Genomic DNA, 20,596 nt, shown 5'->3' with positions numbered 1-20,596 from the left:
GCAAGGGGGACTACATTGCTACTATCACCAACTACAACTCCCAGCAGTCACAGACAGGCCGGGGGGAGTACACAGCTACAATCCCTAACTACAACTCCCAGCATTCACAGACAGACCGGGGGAGTACACAGCTACAATCATCAACTACAACTCCCAGCCTTCACAGGCAGGCTGGGAGGACTACATAGCTACAATTAGTAACTACAACTCCCAGCATTCACAGACAGGCCGAGGGGAGTACACAGCTACAATCCCTAACTACAACTACCAGCATTCACAGGCAGGCCAAGGGGAGTACACAGCTACAATTGCTAACTACAACTCCCAGCATTCACAGGCAGGCCTGGCGGAGTACATAGCTACAATCAGCAACTACAACTCCCAGCATTCACAGGCAGGATGGGGAGAGTACATAGCTACAATCAGTAACTACTACTCCCAGCATTCACAGGCAGGCCGAGGGGAGTGAACAGCTACAATCACTAACTACAACTCCCAGCATTCACAGACAGGCCTGGTGGAGTACATAGCTACAATCAGTAACTACTACTCCCAGCATTCACAGGCAGGCCGAGGGGAGTACATAGCTACAATCACTAACTACAACTCCCAGCATTCACAGACAGGCCTGGTGGAGTACATAGCTACAATCAGTAACTACTACTCCCAGCATTCACAGGCAGGCCGGGGGTGTACACAGCTACAATCACTAACTACAACTCCCAGCATTCACAGACAGGCCTGGCGGAGTACATAGCTACAATCAGTAACTACAATTCACAGACAGGCCGGGGGAGTACACAGCTACAATCAGTAACTACAACTCCCAGCATTCACAGACAGGCCAGGGGAGTACAAAGCTACAATCACTAACTACAACTCCCAGCATTCACAGACAGGCCTGGCGGAGTACATAGCTACAATTAGTAACTATAATTCACAGACAGGCCGGGGGAGTACACAGCTACAATCAGCAACTACAACTCCCAGCATTCACAGACAGGCCAGGGGAGTACACAGCTACAATCAGTAACTACAACTCCCAGCATTCACACAGACAGGCCAGGGGAATACATAGCTACAATCACTAACTACAACTCTCAGCATTCACAGGCAGGCCGGGGGTGTACACAGCTACAATCCCTAACTACAACTTCCAGCATTCACAGGCAGGCCAAGGGGAGTATACAGCTACAATCACTAACTACAACTCTCAGCATTCACAGACAGGCCAGGGGAATACACAGCTACAATCTCTAACTACAACTCCCAGCATTCACAGACAGGCTGGGGGGGAGTCAGCCTCATAACCAGAATTCTATATTATGGAGCCAGTTCAAAAGGCTGTCCTGAACTTTTGGCAGTATGCAAAGTTCAGTGTGACACCCAACTTGTTTTTGTGGGGGAGGGGGCCAGATCAGTAATCTTATTTCTTTGGAGGTCCCAGCTCTGCCCGCCTACTAATTAAAGTCAGCCTCCTTCCCCTTTACATAACAGAGGGTGCAGCTGTAGAAGTGAGACTCAGGAGGAAGGCAGGGAGAGGATGCAGTCCATCTCTGCCTAGGAGTGAACCAGCTGTGGCGTCCGCTGACCCTTTAATGGGATGCTAGGCTGTCACCAACCAGAAATGAGCTTCCAGCAGCTGAGAGGAGACCAGGACTTCTGATTGGCCAGCTAACATATGGCAGCAGAGAGCAGGCTGGCATGTCGGAGTTCTGCACTGGGCAGTCTACAATACAACATGGCATGAAGTTCATCAAGTCCACCAGTGAGGAGAGAGGATCCCAGAGAGGACCCCATACAGACTTACCCCCACAGCCTCCTGGTCAGCCAGTGTGTGCAGCCATGGAAGAGGAGCCAGCCAGCACTGAACATCTCCTAATGCTGGGATCTGCCTGCAGTGGGTGGGTCCCTCCTCCAGTGTAATCCAATACCAGAGCCAGTGATGTCACTGCATCTGCCTCACAAAGGATTCCTTCTCTGTTCTCAGGGATATGGTCACCTCTATGGAGAATCACATTTCCAGGAACATCCCAGAGATCATGAGGCTGAGCATCACTCAGTACAGCCAGGGATGGGGTTCACCCTCCGGATGCTGAGGAACCAGAAGATCCAGCAGGTCCAGCCGAGTGACCACAAGCTCCAGCTGAGGAACCACAAGCCCCAGCATGCAGGTCCAGCTGAGGAACCACAAGCTCCAGCATGCAGGTCTAGCTGAGGGACAACAAGCTCCAGCAGGTGCAGCTGAGGGACCACAAGCTCCAGCATGCAGGTCCAGCTGAGGAACCACAAGCTTCAGCATGCAGGTCTAGCTGAGGAACCACAAGCCCCAGCATGCAGGACCAGCTGAGGAACCACAAGCTCCAGCATGGAGGACCAGCTGAAGAACCACAACCTCCAGCATGCAGGTCCAGCTGAGGAACCACAAGCTCCAGCATGCAGGTCCAGCTGAGGAACCACAAGCTCCAGCATGCAGGTCTAGCTGAGGAACCACAAGCTCCAGCATGCAGGTCCAGCTGAGGAACCACAACCTACAGCATGCAGGTCCAGCTGAGGAACCACAACCTCCAGCATGCAGGAGCAGCTGAGGGACCACAAGCTCCAGCATGCCGGTCCAGCTGAGGGACCACAACCTCCAGCATGTAGGACTAGCTGAGGAACCACAACCTCCAGCATGCAGGACTAGCTGAGGAACCACAAGCTCCAGCATGCAGGACAAGCTGAGGAAACACAAGCTCCAGCAGGTCCAGCTGAGGAACCACAAGCTCCAGCATGCAGGTCCAGCTGAGGAACCACAAGCTCCAGCATGCAGGTCTAGCTGAGGGACCACAAGCTCCAGCAGGTCCAGCTGAGGGACCACAAGCCCCAGCATGCAGGTCTAGATGAGGGACCACAAGCTGCAGCAGGTCCAGCTGAGGGACCACAAGCCCCAGCATGTAGGACCAGCTGAGGAACCACAACCTCCAGCATGCAGGACCAGCTGAGGGACCACAACCTCCAGCATGCAGGTCCAGCTGAGGAACCACAAGCTCCAGCATGCAGGTCTAGCTGAGGAACCACAAGCTCCAGCATGCAGGTCTAGCTGAGGAACCACAAGCTCCAGCATGCAGGTCCAGCTGAGGAACCACAACCTACAGCATGCAGGTCCAGCTGAGGAACCACAACCTCCAGCATGCAGGAGCAGCTGAGGGACCACAAGCTCCAGCATGCCGGTCCAGCTGAGGGACCACAACCTCCAGCATGCAGGACCAGCTGAGGGACCACAACCTCCAGCATGTAGGACTAGCTGAGGAACCACAACCTCCAGCATGCAGGACTAGCTGAGGAACCACAAGCTCCAGCATGCAGGTCTAGCTGAGGGACCACAAGCTCCAGCAGGTCCAGCTGAGGAACCACAAGCTCCAGCATGCAGGTCCAGCTGAGGAACCACAAGCTCCAGCATGCAGGTCTAGCTGAGGGACCACAAGCTCCAGCAGGTCCAGCTGAGGGACCACAAGCCCCAGCATGTAGGACCAGCTGAGGAACCACAACCTCCAGCATGCAGGACCAGCTGAGGGACCACAACCTCCAGCATGCAGGACCAGCTGAGGGACCACAACCTCCAGCATGCAGGACCAGCTGAGGAACCACAACCTCCAGCATGCAGGTCCAGCTGAGGAACCACAACCTCCAGCATGCAGGACCAGCTGAGGAACCACAAGCTTCAGCATGCAGGACCAGCTGAGGAACCACAAGCTTCAGCATGCAGGACCAGCTGAGGAACCACAAGCTTCAGCATGCAGGACCAGCTGAGGAACCACAACCTCCAGCATGCAGGTCCAGCTGAGGAACCACAACCTCCAGCATGCAGGACCAGCTGAGGGACCACAAGCTCCAGCATGCAGGTCCAGCTGAGGGACCACAACCTCCAGCATGCAGGTCCAGCTGAGAGACCACAACCTCCAGCATGCAGGACCACCTGAGGGACCACAAGCTCCAGCATGCAGGTCCAGCTGAGGGACCACAACCTCCAGCATGCAGGACCAGCTGAGGAACCACAAGCTCCAGCATGCAGGTCTAGCTGAGGGACCACAAGCTCCAGCAGGTCCAGCTGAGGGACCACAAGCCCCAGCATGCAGGACCAGCTGAGGAACCACAAGCTCCAGCATGCAGGTCCAGCTGAGGGACCACAACCTCCAGCATGCAGGACCAGCTGAGGAACCACAAGCTCCAGCATGCAGGTCCAGCTGAGGAACCACAAGCTCCAGCATGCAGGTCTAGCTGAGGGACCACAACCTCCAGCATGCAGGACCAGCTGAGGGACCACAAGCTTCAGCATGCAGGACCAGCTGAGGAACCACAACCTCCAGCATGCAGGTCCAGCTGAGGAACCACAAGCTCCAGCATGCAGGTCCAGCTGAGGAACCACAAGCTCCAGCATGCAGGTCTAGCTGAGGAACCACAAGCTCCAGCATGCAGGTCCAGCTGAGGAACCACAACCTCCAGCATGCAGGTCCAGCTGAGGAACCACAACCTCCAGCATGCAGGACCAGCTGAGGGACCACAAGCTCCAGCATGCCGGTCCAGCTGAGGGACTACAACCTCCAGCATGTAGGACTAGCTGAGGAACCACAACCTCCAGCATGCAGGACTAGCTGAGGAACCACAATCTCCAGCATGCAGGACCAGCTGAGGAACCACAATCTCCAGCATGCAGTTTCAGCGTAGATGAACACAACACATGGTGGAATGCCATGGCTTGAAGTCACTCTGTTTTACTGTTATTTCCAGTAGGTAACGGATGTCCTCATTCCTGGGATAGTATCAGAGATTCCAAATTTAACTAAAGGTATCCACAAATAAATTCTTGCTGTACAGTTATGGAACAGGCAGTGGGCTCCACAACTGGACCAGTTATGAGTGTAGTTCAGCGTTTCTCAACTCCTCAAGGACCCCCAACAGAGAACATTCTGCAGAAAGCCACAAACATACAGGTGAGGTCACTGGTGTCTCGGCAGAGCTCGTTAACCACCTCTGTGTACTGCAACTAAACATGCATTCTTGGGGGTACTTGAGGAATGAGTTGAGAAAATCAGGTGTCGGTGGCCTGCGTCCTCACTCTACCCTCTTCCTCAATGTGGAGTCTCACTTCTACAGCTGCACTCTCTGTACAGAGGCAGGAGACTGCCTGAGGAAGCACAAAGACAGCCATGGCTGACTGTATGTTCATTAGGGAGGTTGATCCACCAGATGCTCTACAAATCATTATGCTTTCTCCACAAAATCATCAGCCAACTCGATACAGATGGAAACCAGCAGATTATGTTATTATTATTTATATACCACCAACATATTCTATAATGCTGTACAAAGTACAAAACAACCAGTGGGGAGCATGTATGCATATACAATCAGGACATCCAGCAATACAAATACATGCATTGCTGGTGTGGTGGGTTGAGACATCTCCAATACTATTATATGCTTATATGATGAGTTACAGTAGAGTAAGAAACACTAGGAGGAGGTCCCTGCCCTTGTGAGCTCACGGGGTAGTGGGGTGGAGACATTAGGGGGAGGAGACACAGGGATTAGTGGATGAGGCAGTGAGCCCCCAATAGCAAATTATAGGCTTGTATGAACAGGTGGGTTTGAAAGACCACTGGAAGGTTTCCAGGCTCAGAACATGACGAGCCAGTGTACCAGAGCCGAATAAACACAAAGGATTTATACATACCTGGGGCTTCCTCCAGCCCCTTCTGCATCGATCACTCCCATGATGTCTTCCACAACGCTTTCTCCTGCTCCCGGTAAATTCGCCCAGTCAGGGTCAGTCGGCACATGTGCAGTGTGGCTGCGCGCAATACCCCCCCCCCCCCCATGGCTCAATTCCGTGGCTGGGAGTGCACCCCGACTCGGCAAGCTTACAGGGCTTCTACCGAGACCAGGAGAGGGTGGAGGAAGACATTGTGGAAGCGACCAATGCGGAGGGGGCTAGAAAAAAGCAGGTATGTATAAATCTCTTGTATTTATTTGTCTCTGGTTTACTTTAAGGCCATACTGACACCTTACAATTACCCTTCTGCTGTGGTTCAAAACATGGGCTTCATTTCAAAACAATTCTAATTACTAGCGGAATATGTCAAGGTTGCCCATTTCCTCCAATTATTTTTTCTTTACTAATTGAACCCTTAGCAGAATAAAATGAGATGAAATGCAGATATGTCAGGTATTACAAGGTACCCCACAAACTAGGATTATTTGCGGACAATGTCCTTATATCAGTGTCAGGACCAGATAAGTCTCTACCTGCAGTAACTAAGTCCTTGAAGGAGTTTTTAGCAGTTTCTTACTATACATTGAACGCGTCAAAATCAATAATTGTCCCCTGAAATCTTCCTCCCACCCACAAGTGAGGTTCTCGATCTTCTGGGTCCATCTCTACACTAAACTATTGACACCAAAACTACTTGAAACCTACAAACTATTGTTATATTGATACCGCATATAATTTTTTTCTGTCCTATGCTTTGTGCTAGCATCTTCCTCTTCATAATATGTACAGCTCAGGCGAACACGTCGAATACAGCGCAGGAGATTTGGGTACAGCTGGCACCACCATAGGCTATAATAGGAATTACGGCTATAGCGGTGCACAGTGAGTTACTTCGGCACCATCAGAAGACGGAGCTAAAATTACTTTTAAAACACTGTAATTCGGCCGCTAGCAATAGCTGGCAGACGAATTAAATCATTACCTTCCATTCATGTGGACCTGGAGGGGGAATAGTAATTAACGCCGCCAGGAACTTGTGCAGGAGCAGGGTAAGCGGTATTTCTCCAGTTTCCTCCCACATCCTAAAAACATACAGATAAGTTAATTGGCTTCCCCCTAAAAATTGGCCATAGGCTATGATGCACTACACAATACATATATAGACATGTGACTATGGTAGGGACTAGATTGTGAGCCCCTCTGAGGGACAGTTAGTGACAAGACAATATACTCTGTACAGCGCTGCGTAATATGTCGGCGCTATATAAATACTGAAATAAATAAATAAACTAGTCATTATGCCGACCTGTTTCAGGCCAATGTTCGCCTTTGGATGCAAAGACTCCCCCATCTCCAGGGCTAAAATGTCCTTGATAGGCAGAAACGTATAAAATGTCATTACCACCTCAGATTCTTTACATATTTACAACTCTCTCCATTCAGGTTCCCCAAAGCTATTTCACCGATCATCAAAAAATCCAGAATCGTTACTGATGGACGGATGGATTTCAGCTGCTACATTGAAGTTCTTGACAACCAGGTTTACCTGGTCTAGAAACATATTATGAAGCAATAAATAAATATCCAGCTGCTGTGACAAACACCCGCCAATAGGTATGGTCAATGACATGCAAATATTTTTGAGTTGGTGCAGGATTATGCAAATTTTGCATACAAATGTATGCAGCTTGAAAATGGACCAATCGTATTTTACTTCAGCAGGATTTGATTGGTTCATTTTCAAGCTGCATACATTTGCATATAAACTTTGCATAATGCTGTAACAACTCACCATTATTTGCATCTCAGCTACCATCCCGATCTGCCAATACTACGATCCGATTAAATCCAACATGTCCGATCAGGATTCAATTCGATTTGCCATTGTAAAACGATGGCAAATCGAATTGAGTCGAATCCTGATCGGACATGACGGATTTAATCGAATCGTATAAAGAATCGTATCGTGTAGATTGGGCTTTACAATTGCCATTCAGGTCTCATTCACTAGAAGGTAAATACACTGTGAGCAATGTAAACATTTAAGACTGGATGGTGTGCCTTTACATGATATAATTTTGATTATGTGTACAATCAGTGAAATAAAGTTACCAATTTAGCGGTGGGAATCTGGTAATTTGCTGCCACCACTCTCCAGATTGAAACAAGGTGGAGAGACCTCGGAACTAACTATTCCTAAAAGGGAGGAAACCGGTTATTTGCAACCTGACTAGCCAAATCAACAATTTATAAATAAAATCAATAAATGTATAAATACTGTATATTCCTGCGTATAAGACTACTTTTTAACCCTTGAAAATCTTCTGAAGAGTTGGGGGTCGTCTTATACGCCGGGTGTCATTGATGCCGGGTGATACGCCCTATCCTGTTACCACCTCTCAGATCTCCTTGCTGAGGGAGCGCAACCTATTCTTCCATACCGCTCTGATAAACAGGTAGACAGGGAGAGCTGACCAGTCTACTTAAGGAGAGTTGACCAATGCAACAAGTCAGTTGACTATATACCGGGTAATACATACAGTACAGCACCAGTATCTGTTCATACATAGCACCAGTACATGATTTTTTTATTTTAATTTGGTGTGCGTTGGAAGAGGGGGGTAGTCTTATACGGCGAGTATATCCCAAACTCTATATTTTAACTGGAAAAGTTGGGGGGTCGTCTTATACGCCCAGTCGTCTTATACGCCGGAATATACGGTAATAGCAATGTGGCATTGTGTCTCTTCTGAGGACAGAGTTCTGGCATAGATCAGAATAATCAGGTAAGAAGGGCAAAACTGGAACGATCAATGTGTTGGTTTTATTCATACACATTGAATTGCATTAAAACTGCCAAACAAATATATTGAGCAGTTGAACAGATTGGTTGGGTAGAAATACAGAGAATAGAAACTGAAAAATGTCTGAAAAGTTCAAAATACCGTGTTTGGCTGTGTCCAATAATTCTTTGTGCTGAATTATCCAAAGTTCCGTATATACTCTAGTAAAAGCCGACCCCTCAACTTTTACCTAAAACAAAAAAACAGAAAAAAATTATTGACCTGAGTATAAGCCGAGGGTAGAAGATGTAGCATCTACTATAGGTTATTGGTGCAAGTGTGGACATTTCATACACATTGTAGAAACAGGCTGGATCAGAAAAACGATTAATTCCACATAGCAGGAATCAGTGGTGGGTGCAGGGCGCTGGATGCAGTGGCCGCTCAGACAATGTCCCCCTCCCACTCGGCATATGAAGGAAGATAATCTATAAAGGGACATGTCACCCCCAAAATTAACAGCATTGGGGGAATGAGTACCTCAGACAACCAGCTTCTAGTAATAAAACTCCCTAAACCCTTTACTTGAGCCGAGTAGACCTTTAGGGCTCTTTCCCGCCGAGGCGGTGCGGTATTTTTACCGCACCCCACCTCCGGGCAATGAAAGTCTATGGAGACGTACGTATTTTAATATATACATATGCCTCTTGCCAACCTGAAAGGGAAGATCCGTGGTGAAAAAAAGTTCTGCTTACCCATTGGAGATGTCTGCGCAGAACGCTCCAGATGCGATCGCAAGCAGCAGATGCCGACCTCATCTCCAACGTAGGGGACCCAGGCCACCGGCTGGTAGCGAAGCGGCGGTGAGGTACAGATCGGCTGCCAGGGGTTAGAGGAAGCCCCAAGTAAGTAGATTTTTTTTTAACCTCAGATCTTCCCTTTACGGTAGGGACACACAATACGATTTTTTTACATTTCTTTTGAATTCAAGGTTTACAATACATTTTTCTGATTGATTGTAATATTTAAAAAAATCTAACCAATGTACCACAAACATATGTTACATTTTTCCCCAGTTATGAAAAAAAAAATATTAATAACTTCGAGAAAATTGCTAATCTACCTTACACCATTCAATTTTCATAAAAAATGATCAGAAAAATCCACCACTCCTGATCGACTTATCTATATATATCCCTTTATAATAAAACCCCTGTGTCCCTGCGTCACGCTGTCCCTGTGTAGCTGGGTCCGTGCTTTTTGCTGCTGCGCATGCGCGCAGCACGGACCCAGCCTCACAGAGACAGGAGGACGGGGCCAAGGAGCCGGGCGGGCATGTGAGCGGGCGGCCGGGTGTGCGCGCACGTCCCACGTGAGCGGCAGGTGCATGCGCAGTAACAGGCTTGGGTCTGCTAGTATGTGTGTATATATATATATATATATATATATATATATATATATATATATATATAAACACTAATCGGATATGTGTGTGTGTGTCGCGATCACTCGAAAACTTCTTGACCGACATCAACAAAACTTGGTATACAGATCCCTTACTACCTGGGATGATATGTTCTGGGGGTCTCACCCCCTCCATTTTCACACCTGGGCGGAACTACAAACAGCCAAACAGATTTCACCCATTCACTTTAATAGAAAAACCATGTAAAAGGCTGCCATTCTCACAGTAATCAAGCCACAGTCCCCACACTTGGCACTGGTCACTTGGTGACCGAGGGGAAAATTCAGGGGAAGTGGGTGGAGCATAAAACAACCAACCAAATTTCAGCTATTCATTTTAAATAGGAATATATAAACGGTAGCCATTCTTACACTGTTAATCGCAGGGCTTTCAAACTTTACACAGGATCAATATTCAGGAGAGTGGGTAGCCTACAACAGCCATTCAAAATTCACCATTTGATTTTCAAGGTGAATATCTAAATTGCTGCCATTCTTACACCATTATTAGCAGAGGCCTTAAACCCGCTACAGTCAGACATTGGGTGACTGGGGTTCAAATTCACTAAAGGGGCGGAGCCACAAACAGCCAATCAGATTTCTTTGCTGGTTAAACTGCTTCCCTTCATACATTTTCGATGCTAGGAACCTGAAAGCTCACAAACTTAGTCATTGAGTGACTGCAGGGCCGTTTCTTGCCCCGTTCAGCCGGTTCTGCTGAACGGGGCGCCGATGAGTGACAGATTGGGGGGCGCCAGGCCGTCCCTGTGGCCGCCGCCACTGCTCCCCCTCCCTCCCTCCTGGCGCCTCACTCAGACCTCGATCAGGCGGCGACCAATCGTGCGGGCGCTAGGACCCAGCGCCCGCACTATGCGGAAGTGACATCACTTCCGCATATAGAGCGGTTGCGTCCGGCGCCCGCCGGTACTGGTCGGGTCGCCGCTGATCCTGAGGTCTGCAAGGTGAGGGGGGAGCGGGAGCGGCGGCTGGGGGCTCCCTGTCACTTACTGCTCAAACGGGCTCCCTGTCACTCACTTCCTAAAGGGACTCCCTGTCACTCACTTCCTAAAGGGGCTCCCTGTCACTCACTTCCTAAAGGGGCTCCCTGTCACTCACTTCCGAAAGGGGCTCCCTGTCACTTCCTAAAGGGGCTCCCTGTCACTTCCTAAAGGGGCTCCCTGTCACTCACTTCCTAAAGGGGCTCCCTGTCACTCACTTCCTAAAGGGGCTCCCTGTCACTCACTAGCTAAAGGGGCTCCCTGTCGCTCACTAGCTAAAGGGGCTCCCTGTCGCTCACTAGCTAAAGGGGCTCCCTGTCGCTCACTAGCTAAAGGGGCTCCCTGTCGCTCACTTCCTAAAGGGGCTCCCTGTCACTCACTTCCTAAAGGTACTCCCTGTCACTCACTTCCTAAAGGGGCTCCCTGTCACTCACTTCCTAAAGGGGCTCCCTGTCACTCACTCACTTCCTAAAGGGGCTCCCTGTCACTCACTCACTTCCTAAAGGGGCTCCCTGTCACTCACTCACTTCCTAAAGGGGCTCCCTGTCACTCACTCACTTCCTAAAGGGGCTCCCTGTCACTCACTCACTTCCTAAAGGGGCTCCCTGTCACTCACTCACTTCCTAAAGGGGCTCCCTGTCACTCACTCACTTCCTAAAGGGGCTCCCTGTCACTCACTCACTTCCTAAAGGGGCTCCCTGTCACTCACTCACTGCCTAAAGGGGCTCCCTGTCACTCACTCACTGCCTAAAGGGGCTCCCTGTCACTCACTCACTGCCTAAAGGGGCTCCCTGTCACTCACTGCCTAAAGGGGCTCCCTGTCACTCACTGCCTAAAGGGGCTCCCTGTCACTCACTGCCTAAAGGGGCTCCCTGTCACTCACTGCCTAAAGGGGCTCCCTGTCACTCACTGCCTAAAGGGGCTCCCTGTCACTCACTGCCTAAAGGGGCTCCCTGTCACTCACTGCCTAAAGGGGCTCCCTGTCACTCACTGCCTAAAGGGGCTCCCTGTCACTCACTGCCTAATGGGGGTCCAGGCTGGCTACATGTACTGGGGAAACTGGCTGTTTGTCATTATGTGCATTTACTGGTGAAAAGCGGTCTCTTATTATGTGCATTTACTGGTGAAAAGCGGTCTCTTATTATGTGCATTTACTGGTGAAAAGCGGTCTCTTATTATGTGCATTTACTGGTGAAAAGCAGTCTCTTATTATGTGCATTTACTGGTAAAAAGCAGTCTCTTATTATGTGCATTTACTGGTGAAAAGCAGTCTCTTATTATGTGCATTTACTGGTGAAAAGCTGTCTCTTATTATGTGCATTTACTGGTGAAAAGCAGTCTCTTGTTATGTGCATTTACTGGTGAAAAGCAGTCTCTTGTTATGTGCATTTACTGGTGAAAAGCAGTCTCTTGTTATGTGCATTTACTGGTGAAAAGCAGTCTCTTATTATGTGCATTTACTGGTAAAAAGCAGTCTCTTATTATGTGCATTTACTGGTGAAAAGCAGTCTCTTATTATGTGCATTTACTGGTGAAAAGCTGTCTCTTATTATGTGCATTTACTGGTGAAAAGCTGTCTCTTATTATGTGCATTTACTGGTAAAAAGCAGTCTCTTATTATGTGCATTTACTGGTAAAAAGCAGTCTCTTATTATGTGCATTTACTGGTGAAAAGCTGTCTCTTATGTGCATTTACTGGTGAAAAGCGGTCTCTTATGTGCATTTACTGGTGAAAAGCGGTCTCTTATTATGTGCATTTACTGGTGAAACGCTGTCTCTTATGTGCATTTAGTGGGGAAATTTTGTCAGTAAAAATAATCTTTTGTCAGTAAATTTTTAGGTATTTGTCAGTAAAAAATAACGTGAAAGGTTGGCAACACTGGCAGGCTGCGCGGCGCAACGGGAAAGATACAGGCAGCCCACCTCACGCTTGGGCTTGGCGGGGGGAGGAGCCGACGACAGCGAGCGAGAGTACGGTGGCCGCAGGCAGCCATAAATACGCAGTGTGTGACTGCGTCGCACTCGCAGAGCCTCTCAACCTGAGTCAGTCCAGAGACTAGCAGACTGCCAGGCAGTCAAAGCCAGCCAGGAGCAAGCCCATGGAAGAGGGGTAGGAATGGGGTACCACATGCATGCGTAAAGAGGTGGAAGGTGTGGGTGTGATTAGGCAGGACATGGGTGTGGTTATGTGGTTGGGCGCGGTTAATTTAACCACTCCCATAGGCGCCAGAGAAAATCTTGCTGCCAGGTGCCAGGCACCCCAGGCTCACCCCTGTGTGCAGAAGCAGTGTGCGGCGGAGCCCAGCCCCAGAAGGTGGAGTCTTTTTGGCCAGTTGGACTCGGGCTCCTCGCTGCCACTGCTGCTAGTGGGTGCCTTGGCCCTTGCTGCCGCTGCCCGCTAGCACCTCCATGGTCCCCTGCCCGGACCCCCACCGTTCCTGGCCCGGCGCCTTCTTCCAGTTCCACCTGCCATGAGATGGACCTCATGGTAAGTAGGCAGTAAGGCAGGCAGTCTATGTACAGCACTGCCTCTCTCTTTCTGATGTGGCTGCTGGGGGAGGGGGGCGCTCTTTTTGCCCTGGGCTGGTGGTCAGAACCCACCATGGTGATGGTCTAACAGTGTGACTCCCTGGCTGGGGGTAGGGGGGCACTCTTTTTGCCCTGGGCTGGTGGTCAGAGTCTGACCACCAACCAGCCCAGGGCAAAAAGAGTACCCCCCTTCCCCAGCCAGGGAGTCACAGTCAGACCATGGTGGGCTCTGACCACCAGCCCAGGGCAAAAAGAGCACCCCCCCTACCACCCACAGCCAGGGAGTCAAAGTCAGACCATGGTGGTCTGACGGTCAAACCACCATGGTCTGACTGTGACTCCCTGGCTAGGGGGGGAGAGGGTCACTCTTTTTTTCCCTGGACAGGTGGTCAGACCACCATACTGTGACTCCCTGGCTAGGGGGCGGAGGGGGTCACTCTTTTTTTCCCTGGGCAGGTGGTCAGACGCAGAGTAAAAAAATTAAAAATAAAATAAAAATGGTGAGTTGGTTTCAAGAAGCCTTTTGACATGATTTCACTTAGCAGCTTTGATTTGGGGGGGGGCAATTTTTTGACTCTCAAACTGGGTGAAATTTAGCCTAGAAACTGCCCTGAGTGACTGTGTGTCAAGGTTACAAAAAGTTGGCGGAGGGAAAAAACATATTTCACTTACAACATGTCAACTGCAGTCATTCTTACACTTTTAATGGCAGGGTTCTTAAACTTTGTGCAGGTGCTCACTGGGTAACTGGGATTAATATAAAGGAAAGTGGGTGGAGCCTACAACAGCCAATCAAAATTCACCTATTGAATTTCAAGAGGAATATTTCAATTGCTGCCATTCTTACACTCTTAATAGCAGAGGCCTCAAACCTGCTACAGTCGGTCTTTGGGTGATTTTGCCGTGGAACCAGAAAGCTCACCAACTGTGTTCCAAGGTTAGAAAAAGATGGGCAGACCCAACAACAAACAAATACATACCTGGGCAACGCCGGGTCTTCAGCTAGTATTTTATAATTTAGACTCTACAGATCAGGGCAGAGCACTGGCTGCATCACTAGTGGGTGGAGAAATGTTCCTATCATTGTAGCCCTGTCTGCTGCTTGGCTATGGACTGCCGGGGCCTCTGAGAATCCATATAGTGCTGACAGATATCCATTGTACAGATACGCCTGGACACACACAGCTGAATCTGATATGAGGTAATGTTGGAACAGGAAACAGATCCCTTTACATGACTCCATCCTGCGATGTGATGACATAACTTCATCCACCTGTTTTCACCACAGCCGTTACTCGCAGGAAGTCAGGAGACAGCCGCAACTTCTCAGAGAATGACCAGTGTTCCAACACTTTAGCATACCCGACAGAATAGCATACATTTAAAGTAATATTGTCCTTTTTAGTAGAATCAGTGTCCCCTTGCACGCTCGCTTCGCTCGCTGGGCTGCGGGCTCGGTCCTCGCTTCGCTCTGACAACTTTTTATTCTAACTCTATGTCCACTTGGATAGTGGACATTGCACACCAGGACCCAGGTAGCTAACTCAGGTTGCAAGGTTAGTGCTGCTGAAGGAGATTATGGGGTTAATTTATGACCTGCATGACTTTGCACATGCTCAGTAGCATTTGTATGCTATTCTGTGGGTATGCTAAAATGTTGGAACACCGGACTCCGCAGGCATGGTGCATACACTGCAGGAAGGATCACCACCCTATAGACTGGCCAATAGCTGCATACCCAAACACAGGTGGACAGCTGTAACGCAGGGCTGTGTGCAGAGGCCAGCGCTTTCTATGACAGCAGCGAGCTGTGTCTGTGACGCAGGGCTGTGTGCAGAGTCTAGCGCGTTCTGTGTCAGCAGTGGGGCTGAGACATGGGGCTGTAAACAGAGGCCAGCATGTTCTGTGTCTGCAGTGGGGCTGTGTCTATGACGCAGGGCTGTGTGCAGAGGCCAGTGTACTGTGTCAGCAGCGAGCTTTGTCTGTGACGCAGGGCTATGTGCAGAGGCCAGCGTGTTCTGTGTCAGCAGCGAGCTGCGTCTGTGACACAGGGCTATGTGCAGAGGCCAGCGAATTCTGTGTCAGCAGCGGGGCTGTTTCTGTAATGCAGGGCTGTGTACAGAGGCCAGCGTGTTCTGTGTCAGCAGCGAGCTGCGTCTGTGACACAGGGCTGTGTGTGCGGAGGCCTGCGCATTCTGTGTCAGCAGCAAGCTGTGTCTGTGACGCAGGGTTGTGTGCAGAGGCAAGCGCTTTCTGTGACAGCAGCAAGCTGGGTCTGTGATGCAGGGCTGTGTGCAAAGGCTAGAACATTCTGTGTCAGAAGTGGGGCTGTGTGCAGAGGCCAGCGTGTTCTGTGTCCGCAGTGGGGCTGTGTCTGACGCAGGGCTGTGTGCAGAGGCCAGCGTATTCTGTGTCAGCAGCGAGCTGCGTCTGTGACACGGGGCCGTGTGCAGAGGCCAGCGTGTTCTGTGTCAGCAGGGAGCTGTGTCTGTGAAGCAGGGCTGTGTGCAGAGCCCAGCGCATTCTGTGTCAGCAGCAAGCTGTGTCTGTGACGCAGAGCTGTGTGCAGAGTCCAGCGCATTCTGTGTCAGCAGCGAGCTGTATCTGTGACGCAGGGCTGTGTGCAGAGGCCAGCGCGTTCTGTGTCAGCAAGGAACTGTGCCTGTGACGCAGGGCTGTGTGCAGAGCCCAGCACATTCTGTGTCAGCAGCAAGTTCTGTCTGTGATGCAGGGCTGTGTGCAGTGGCTAGCGCATTGTGTCAGCAGCAAGCTGTGTTTGTGACACAGGGCTGTGTTCAGTCTGACTCCACCTCTTGCAGCCTTACCACAGGATAGAACAGCAGCACTACTCACTCAGCCTGCTGTGAACCCAATCAGCTTGCTGCTTGAGATAATTGTGGAAGACTTAGATCTGCACTAATGCAAACTGACAGGAAAAACAGGACAATTTGTACACTTACCAAGCTATGATGGGAAATACCTCCATTTCTAATCACTATAGGAGCTGCCATGTTCCCCCCTCCCATTCTAGCTGCCCATTATTTATTCAGGGGAAGGTGGGAAGATTGCTTCTGTGACTTCTCTGTCTTTAAAGCACAGTGTACAATCTCCCCACCCACTGCTGATGAAAGCTTTTGTTTGCTCTCTACTATTGTGTGCAATAAAATAATTACATCAGTACTTATCTGCCTGAAATTTCTGTGGTCGGGCAGGCCTTGGAAGTAATGGCCTTGGAGTAATATAACCTTTGCTACAAAATTAAATGTAAAAAGAGGTGGTAAAATTAAAGTTTTTCTTTTTTTATTAATGATACATTGTTGGCATTCATTTTTAATTTGCTATTGAGATGCCCTCTGTGGTAAAAATGGTGCCTGGTTCACTTTAACCTCAGGTAGAGATAGCAGGGTGAGGGATTTGGAATACAATCATCCATATTTATTGAAAGAAAACAAGCCATGGCGGTCACATTATCACAGTAAACGATGCATAAAATAAAGTCTAGCAGAATGCCTGTGTTATCCCAGCGTTTAATACAGTCACATGACACAAGAAGAGATAACTCCTTTAGATTGTAAGCTCGCAAGGGCAGGGTCATCCTCCTAATGTTTACTGTTTTTGTCACAATACTTGTGCTGCTTGGAACTCTGTTGTACATTTTGTTAGTGTATCTATGTTCCCCTTGTCGTCTTATTGTGCTTTGTAAAGCGCTTCGGGAATATGTTGGCACTATATAAATAAAAAATAATAATAATAATAACAACTGCGAAGGGACCCAAAGAGGCCATATTAATATTTCATATCTACAAGAACACAAGGAGAGATCAGCCCTTGAAGTATAAAGTTCCTGTATAGCACTCAGGGCCAGTGCACACCAAAAATCTCTAGCAGATCCGCAAAACGCTAGAGGTTTTTGAAGCAGATTTCAGAGCGATTCTAGGCATGTTTAGAGAGGTTTTCTAAACATGCCTAGCGGTTTTTTTTTGGAGCGTTTTTGTGTAGCAGATTTCATATATTGTTACAGTAAAGCTTCTGTAATAAAAAACGCCTGGAAAACAGCTCTGATCTAGCATTTTTCAGAGCAGTTTTCCACTTTCCTATACTTTAACATTGAGGCAGAAACGCTTCAGAAATCTAAAGAATGCTGCAGCCCCGAGTTTGCGTTCGTGGATAAAAATGAACCGCTCTGGTGTGCACCAGCCCATTGAAATACATTAGCCAAGCGGTTTTCTATCCCCAAGCGTTTTTAAAAACGCTCATAAGCCGCTCTGGTGTGCACCAGCCCTCAGTGGAAATCAAAGCTATAAAAGCAAGCTCTGCCTATAGTTCTCACCAGAAACCCCTCCCTAGAAGTTTGTAGTCTCTGTTTACTGTGGCCAGAGGGGCCTTCCAATCCCAGCGTCTCAAGGCACAAGGCCCTGTAATGCGACCAACTATTCCCCGAGATTTCCCAGGAGATAATTCCCCATCTTACCCACTAAATACATTCTCAGCATCCAAGATCTGTAGATAGAAAAGTCCTATCAATCTTACCGGTATTGTCTTTTCCTTTCTTGCTGGGGGCTTCAGAGGCATGGTACTGATAAGGCAAGGAAACTCAGGAGAAAAACTAATAGAATAGACACCACAGCGTCTCAGGAACATTAAAGAAAGACTCTAATTCCATCAAATGGGTGTTAGGGGTGTGGCAGGGGCGTGGCTTCGGTGTCCTTTCTTATTTTATGAAGTTGGGAGGTATGTGTATTATGATTTCCTCATACAGTGTAGGAATGGTTAAAGACAATGCTGTTTATTATTCTGTCTGTGTTCATTGAGAAGCTGCCAAGTCACATTTCTCATCAGCGTAAACTTACTTGGCTAAATAAAATCTGATTGTAATTATTTTGATATGTTCTGGCTGCGCTACACAAGTTTATTCAAGGCTAACTTTTACCTCACGTCTCTTCCAGGCATCTCAGAGACAGGGCAAGAGTCAAGGAGAGGCCAAAATTTACCCAATCTATGCAAAAATGCATCCCGATCTATGCCAAAACTCAGCCAATATGTGCCAAAATCCACCACAATCTACCCCAGAATACGCCTCAATCTACACCAAAATCCACCCCAATCCGTGAAAAAAACTCAGCCAATCTGTACCAAAATCTTCACAAATGTGTGCCAAAATCCACCTCAATCTTTGCCAAAGTCCACCCCAATCTTAGCAAAAACTCAGCCAATATGCACCAAAATGTGCCCCAATGTGTGCCAAAATTCAGCCAATCTGTACCAAAATCCACCCCAATCTGTGCCCATTGCCTAAACTCAGCCAATCTGTACCAGAATTCACCCCAATCTGTGCTGAAATCTACCCGAATCTACGCCAAAACAGCCAACCTGTACTAATACTTGCCCCAATGTGTGCCAAAATCCATCCCAAAATCCACCTCAATGTGTGCCAAAATGCACCCAATCTGTGCCAAAACTCAGCTAATCTGTACCAAAATCCACCCCAATCCACACCAAAATCCACCCAAACTGTGCCAATCTGTACCAAAATCCACAACACTCTACACCAAAATCCACCCTTATCTTTGCCAAACCTCAGCCAATCTGTACCAACATTTCCCCCGATGTGTGCCAAAAACTTAGCCAACCTGTGCCAAAATTCACTCCAATCTGTGCCAAAACTCAGCCAATCTGTACTAAAAAGTGTCCCAATCTAAACCAAAATCCACCCCAATCTGTACCAAAATAAAGCTCTCCTCTTTGCACTCTGCTGCTCAGGCTTTACAGCTTACACACAGCCCTCCTATCTGCACTCTACTGCTCAGGTCTCACCACTCACACAGCCCTCTCTGCACTCTACTGCTCAGGCCTCACAGCTCACACTCTGCCCCCACCTCTCTGCACTTTACTGATCAAGCCTCACAGCTCACACACAGCTCTCCTCTCTGCATTCTACTGCTCAGGCCTCACAGTTCACACTCCGTCCTCCTCTCTGCACTCTATCTGGTAGGACTAGGGCTGAGGTCACAGCTATCACAAACACTACTGAATAGTAAATGAGGACATAATTTGCATGATCCATTCACGATTCCCTGAAGTTTAGCTACTCTACGACAGCTGTGACATTTGTGTCCAATATTCATGTGAAGTTCAGATGAACATTAGGCTACGTCACCCACTGTAACTGCTTAACGTGATATATACAATGGAGGCACTAAATAACAACAAACCACTAAAAACAATACAAATAATAAACAGGAAGGTAAATGTTGGCCTACCTCCTAGAAAGGGCAGGATATTAATCCACGATTTACCACAAAGCTTTCCATGTGCTTCCTCCACATGCTCAAGTCAATACGTGCCTAAAATGAATGCAAACGAGACGCTTAATATCACAGCAAGATAAGTGCACACAGCATAATGAGCATTGTGTAAAACAACTACCATAGAAGGAGCTGCAGAGATGACGGCATCAGCATCATCCTAGCTATTCCAGGCATGGAGGGAGAGCCAGGAATGTGTGACTGGGACAAACACAGCCCTCCACTCCGCAAGACACTCTGCTGTAGTGATGGCCCAACAGTTTGCTAGCGGGAGGGAGAGGGAGCCAGGAATGTGTGACTGGGACAAACACAGCCCTCCACTCTGCTGTAGTGGTGGCCGAACAGTTTGCTGGCGGACAGTTCCCAGTGAACTTGGGCTGTTCGACGTTCGCATGTAATGCAAGCTTTCTTGTCAAAAGTTTGCATTTTTTACATTGAAGTCAATGGCCACTGAATTTAGTGGTCAATAGCAAAGCCCCCCTACAAGATAGAAACACCAAATGTGCAGGGTATGTTAAGGAGAACAGTGGGAACAAGAGGAATACAAATTTCAAAAAGACCTCGTAGTTTTGGAGAAAATCGATTTTAAAGTTACAATAAGAAAAAAGTCTGTATTTAAAGGGAACCTGAAGCGAGTAAAATTATTTAAAATAAACACATGATGTAGCTGCAAATGAATATTACATACTTTCCTCGCCATCAGTTCCTCTCAGAAGCTCACCATTTTCTTCTTAGTAATCCCTTCCAGTTCTGACAATATTT

General features: G+C 48.4%; 1 protein-coding gene across 7 annotated transcripts in view; it reads right to left on the bottom strand.

Annotated features, from left to right (window-relative positions):
- Positions 1-20,596, bottom strand: part of PKIG (cAMP-dependent protein kinase inhibitor gamma) — a 111,151-nt gene that overhangs the window by 32,280 nt on the left and 58,275 nt on the right. For 3 of the 7 annotated variants that reach the window (XR_011025208.1, XM_068262881.1, XM_068262883.1), the window contains exons 2-4: positions 19,790-19,873; positions 8,701-8,788; positions 6,738-6,837 (exon numbers count right to left, since the gene is read on the bottom strand). The gene's annotated coding sequence lies outside the window, so the exon portion shown is untranslated. Of the gene's footprint in view, positions 1-1,810; positions 1,909-6,737; positions 6,838-8,700; positions 8,789-19,789; positions 19,874-19,955; positions 20,128-20,596 lie in introns of those variants that run through there. The other 4 variants (XM_068262882.1, XM_068262886.1, XM_068262885.1 and 1 more) reach the window with 4 other exon arrangements.

The sequence above is a fragment of the Hyperolius riggenbachi genome, chromosome 12, assembly GCF_040937935.1.
Source record: "Hyperolius riggenbachi isolate aHypRig1 chromosome 12, aHypRig1.pri, whole genome shotgun sequence".
NCBI classification, from domain to species: Eukaryota; Metazoa; Chordata; class Amphibia; order Anura; family Hyperoliidae; genus Hyperolius; species Hyperolius riggenbachi.
This window is presented reverse-complemented; position numbering and strand designations above follow the sequence as displayed.